Source organism: Lynx canadensis, chromosome B3, assembly GCF_007474595.2.
Source record: "Lynx canadensis isolate LIC74 chromosome B3, mLynCan4.pri.v2, whole genome shotgun sequence".
NCBI classification, from domain to species: Eukaryota; Metazoa; Chordata; class Mammalia; order Carnivora; family Felidae; genus Lynx; species Lynx canadensis.
This window is the reverse complement of record NC_044308.2, coordinates 1,334,319-1,340,142: the sequence shown is the minus strand read 5'-3', so window position 1 is coordinate 1,340,142 and position 5,824 is coordinate 1,334,319.

Genomic DNA, 5,824 nt, shown 5'->3' with positions numbered 1-5,824 from the left:
GTCCCTGGCTCCGCCCCGCGGCCCCACCCCTGGCTCCACCCCCACCCCTCCGAGGCTCGCCCCGACGCTCCGCCCCCATCGTTCCACCCCGCCTCCGCCTCCGAGGCTCCTCCCCCTCCTGCACCGTCTGAGGCTCAGCTCCGCGGCCCCACCCCCACCCCCAGTTCCGCCCCCGTTGCTCCACTCCCGGCCCCGCTCCTGGCTCCGCCCTCAGCCCATACCCCCACCCAGGTTCCGCCCCCCTGCCCCTGCCCCAGCCCGAGAGGTCAGGGAGAAGCCGCGGGGACCGGCCAGCGCGCTCTTCCGCCCCTCCGCCCCCGCCCCGGCTCCCCGCCCTCCCCAGCCCCGCCCCCTCCGCAGAGCCCCGCCCCGGAGACTTGGGTCCCTGCCCAGAGACCCCAGCCCTACGTCCCCCCCCCGGACCCCCCCCGGAGGGCCCGCGGGCTCGGGGGAGTCCGGCCAGAGCCCTGTGGACCCGTCGGCGGTGACACGTCCACCCTGTGGACCACAGGGTCAGGCGCGCCTCCCAAGACTCACAACGACGAGAACTACGTCTAAGAGCGCAGCTCACCTGCCACACTTCACGTTCCGACTTTCAGGACGCCGTGACCAGCCGTCAGACCTCGGGCAAGTTACTCAGGACTCGTCTGCCAGGGCCGCGTGGACGCCGCCGCCCCCGCCCGTGCAGGGCTCTGCGGGGGTGAGGGCCGGTGCGCGCTGGTGCCCGGCGCACAGGGACCCCAGCGCGCACGCGCTGGAGAGAGCGCGCAGAGAGGGGGACGGAGTGGGGGTGCACCGGGACCCCTCCAGTGCAGGGGGCAGCGCACAGCTGAGTGCAGGGAGACTTGAGGCCCGCCTCTGGCTCTGTTCAGCCTGCAGCAGGTTCAGCTCTGGCCTCAGTTGGCTCATCTGCAAAACAGGGGTAAGAATCATGCCTCCTCCGACATTTCCATGGCAGTCAGGGGATGCCTGGCACACACGTGGTGATCAACCCGGTATTTTCCCACCCAGCCGGAACGTTAGCATTCCTCAGTTAGTGAGTTCTGCTTCCCTTTATGAAGGAGACAAACAAAAAAGGAGGGAACACAACTATAAAAGCGGTCATCACTGGTTAAAAATAAGTTTATAAGGGGCGCCTGGGTGGCGCAGTCGGTTAAGCATACGACTTCAGCCAGGTCACGATCTCGCGGTCCGGGAGTTCGAGCCCCGCGTCGGGCCCTGGGCTGATGGCTCAGAGCCTGGAGCCTGTTTCCGATTCTGTGTCTCCCTCTCTCTCTGCCCCTCCCCCGTTCATGCTCTGTCTCTCTCTGTCCCCAAAAAATAAATAAACGTTGAAAAAAAAATTTTTTTTTTTAAAAATAAGTTTATAATATAGATGCAAATTTCTTAGAAACCTGTGGCTCAGTGGGTTGAGGGACTGAGTTCAGCTCAGGACAGGATGGGGGGGGGGACCCGGAACCTGCTTCGAATTCTGGGTCTCCCTCTCTCTGCCCCTCCCCCACTTGTGCACGAGCACCTGTGCGCTCTCTCTCAAAAATAAATGAACTTTAAAAAAAGTTAAACTTACACAAGTATAGGCTGTGCAACACTTATCAATACAGAAACCAATGCCGGAGACACAGACTTTGGGTTGATTTGCTTTGGAATTCTTACATCAGAGTGGAAAGCTAATGAATTAATACGAAAAAGACACATGCACCCCTATGTTTACGGCATTATTTACAACAGCCAAGATACAGAACCGATCCAAGTGTCCATCCACAGATGAATGGATAAAGACGTGGTGTGCGCACACACACACACACACACACACACACACACACACACACACAAGTGCAATATCAGCCATTACAAGAGAATGAGATCCTGCCCTTTACGAGCACACGGAGGGACCTAGAGGGCATTACGCTAAGCAAAGTGAGTCAGACAGAGACAGACAATGCTATATGAGTTCACGTGTGTGGCATCTAAAAAGCCTAACAAACCAAAGAGAAGCAGACTCATAACACAGAGCACAACCCGTGGCCCGAGAGGGGGGTGAGATGGCAGATGAGATCACATAGAGAGAGGAGGGGACGAAGAGGTAAAACTTCCAGTTACACAGTGAAGAAGTCACGGGGATGAAAAAGTACACCGCGCGGAACATAGCCAATAATATTGGAGTAACTTCATACGGTGACAGATGGCGATGCCACTTACCTTGGTGAGCACTTCACAATGTATTTATATGCGGTGTTGAGTCACTATGTGTGCGTCCGAAACTAGTGCGGTATTGTCAACTACAATTAAAAATTCATTTTAGAAAAACAAAACAAAAAAAAAAATTCATTTTTAGAAAATTGAAAAGTTTGAAGGTCTAAGGTACAGCATGGTGGTTACAGCTAATAACACTGCTCTCGTCCACTTGACTGTTGCTAGGATAGACCTCAGGCGTCCTCACCATAAAGAACTCAGTAGCGATGTGGCCGGATGGACGGGGTAGCTAAACGCTATGGTGGTAATCATTTTGCAACTTACTACCGTATCAGTCACCATATTGCACACCTTGAAGGGACCCAATGTTGTGTGTGTCCATTATTGGGGGGAAATGTTAACAAATTAATGGCTACACGGGTACAGCTGACTGAAAATACACTTGAAAACAAATTTAGGCCAAAATCCTAGAAATTACTCGTGGACGAACATTGAAAGGTGCAGAACCAGGGGCCCCCGGGTGGCTCAGTCGGTAAGCGTCTGACTCTAGATCTCAGCTCAGGTCTTGATCTGAGGGTTGTGAGTTCAAGCCCTGCATTGGGTGCCACGTAGAGCCTACTTTAAAAAAAAAAAAAAAGGCTGGGGCACTGGGTGCTCAGTCGGTGGGCATCTGACTTCGGCTCAGGTCATGATCTCGAGGTTCGTGAGTTGGAGCCCCGCTTCGGGCTCTGTGCCGACAGCTCAGAGCCTGGAGCCTGCTTCGGATTCTGTGTCTCCCTCTCTCTCTCTCTGCCCCTCCCATGCTCATGCTCTATCTCTGTCTCTGATAATAGATAAACATTTAAAAAAATTTGTAGATCCATCCAAGGTTTGCAAAATAGCCCTTTTCCTTCAAAAACATTTTTTAAAGTTTTTATTTTTCTTTATTTTGAGAGAGACAGAGAGAGAGGCAGAAAGAGAGAACAAGAGAGAATCCCAAACAGGCTCCGTGCTGTCAGCATAGAGCCCAACATGGGGCTAGAACTCACGAGCCCTGAGATCACGACCTGAGCCGAGACCAAGCACAGATGCCTGACCGACTGAGCCGCCTAAGTGTCCCTGCAAAACATTTTTTAATGAATAATAATGACAAACAGGCAGAGAGGCCTGTAAATAAGTCGCGATCCCTCTGCCTGAGGGTCTCGGCCAGCTTCTCCTCTGGTCTGCTGTGCTCCTCCCTCGATCAGCCTCAGTGATCTTCATGGTTCAAAGCCCGCGTCTGTCCACAGCCAGTCCCCTGCCGGGTCATCACCTCTAAGACGGCTGTGCCTTTTCAACAAGGTCTGTGGTAAAGTGTGGACCAAATAACGTGCAGTTAGGACAGAGTATTAAAACCGTGAGTGACTGATGGAAGCAAAGAGGAGGAGTGGGTGGGGGAGGGGGAGGAGGGGGAGAGGAGGGGGAGGGGAGGGGAACAGAAGAAGAGGAAGGCAGAAGGCAGAGTGTGTTAGGGCGGATTCAGGCAGTGTCTGCCGTAACCACTCAAGGGACACAGCTGAGAGGGGCTGTGAGTCAGCAGCGGGGGTGATGTCACAAGGCGTCCTCGGGGCTCCCTGGGGAATGGCGCAGTGAGCACAGAGCCAGGGAGGCTGTCCTGCTCTCGGAGGGAGGGGATCCCGGGACAGGAGGGTCCGAAGCAGACGAGGCCCCGAAGGTGTCAGGGGCTCGGCCTTGCCGGCCTCCTGGCTGTCACCCCCAGGTAGGTTCCAGGGAGGGGAAAGGAGGGGACAGTTCCAGCTGGGTTCTGGGCCCTGGCCGGTTCCGGGGTGCTGGGGCTGCAGGGCAGGGCGCCGCGTGCCCGGGCTGGCCCTGCGCTCTGTCCGCAGGACCGGACTGTCGTGCTGTGCGCGGCCCTGTCCACACCCAGCCCGACGGCGGGCTCAGAATCGGTGCTCCGTAACACGGAAGTAAGTGCTTACTGTAAAGCGTCCGTGGAAGGCGATTCGATACCCGACGAGCCCCACACCTGCCGGGCCTGGGGGGGGGGCCCTGGCAGCTCAGTACCTTCTCTCCACACACACACACACACACACACACACACACACACACGCACACAGGCTGACGGAGGCCTACACGGTAGAGCCATGAGAAGAGAAAACCCCAGACCTTTGGGGGAAGGGCGTGGGGCAGAGGTGTGTGCGGGAAGGGGCGAAGGCATGAGAGCCGTGACGGGGGCGGGGGGGGGGGGAGGTTTCCTGTTTTAAAATAGACACGCCAACCCACTAATTACGTCTCTCGCCTCCAGAGGCCAAAGCCGCTCTCCGTTCGGAAGAAACCATTCGAAGTAACTTGCAGATTCCCTGTATTTTCTTTCCTCTCTCCCTCTCGAGGAGGAGGGCGTGCTGATGAGCACGGACGGACATTCCAAGGACCACAGACTAGAATCGGGAGGAGGGACCGCCGCCCCAGTCCTCACACGCCCTTGCGGTTTGCTCGTGCCATTTGCACGTCCGTCCCTTTTCCATCTTTGTGAGCTTCAAACAGAAGCCAAGTTTTCCCTCTTTCCCTGTGTGTTTCCCCGGAGCGCTTCTCCACGTGGCCAGAGAGGTTCCCTCGCTATCATCTGAGTGGCCGAGGCGGTTCCCGTGCCGGCACGGCGTTTCCCTTCTCCAGCACCACTGTCGGAGGGGGACCCCGGGCCGGACGGTGTGGACGCCAGCTTCAGCCCCTCCACGGCCGGGGCCCGCGTGAGCCTCTGTGGCGCCAAACTCGGGGCCTCCCTCGGAGGCGAGGCCACCCCGCCGGCCTCCGCACACAGGAGGCCTCTCCCCCGTGTGGTTTGCGAGAGCGGCGGGAAGGGGCTTGAATCTGGTGGGGCTGCCGGCTGCCCGATGGGCAGGAGGCGGACGCTGCCCCCACCGGGACGACACGGGGCGGGGGGCGTCCCCGCGGCACGCGGGAGTCCCAACCGGGTCCTTCCACCCACCCTGCAAATGTCACTGCCCCTTGAATTGCTGGAGTCAGGTTCCCAAGGTGCCTTGGATGGGGAGCTCCTTTGAGGGGACAGTGTCACTCGGGCTGGCATAGGACATACGCTCCTCTGAGGACAGAACGTAGAGGCACGCGCCAAGCACAAGGTGTCCTCCCTACAAGGTGGGCGAGAAACTTTGGACGCGAGCCTTCAGGAGAGGAGGCCCTTGCTCTATCCAAGAGCGTAGCCGTTATCACAGCCCCCTCCTCTCGGGTCCCCGGCGGGCGGGCGCAGAGCCAGGTGACCCAGCCCAGCCGGCGCTGGGTGGGGGTGTGGGGGGGGGGGGGTTGTGCCGCCCCAAGAGTCTCCTTCCTGCCCTCCTCTGTCTCCGTCTGTCTTCAGGCCGCCGCAGGGTCTCAGGTTCTACCGGATCCCTGTTGTGATGGCACGGCGCCTCGCGGCCCCCTGGGGACTGAAGCCGGACGGAAGCCCCAGACACCGGCGGCAGGGTGGGCAGAGGGGCCAGCACTGCCCACTGACCCGCTGAGACGCTGCAGCACACGGAGCTCTCCCCGAGCCCGGCTCCCCTCGGTCCACAGGGCTGCTCGCAAACACCCCCGCCCCTCTTCTCAGAGTCCCCAGGACCGGAGCCTCAAGGTCAGGCCGCTTTCTCTCCCCTCG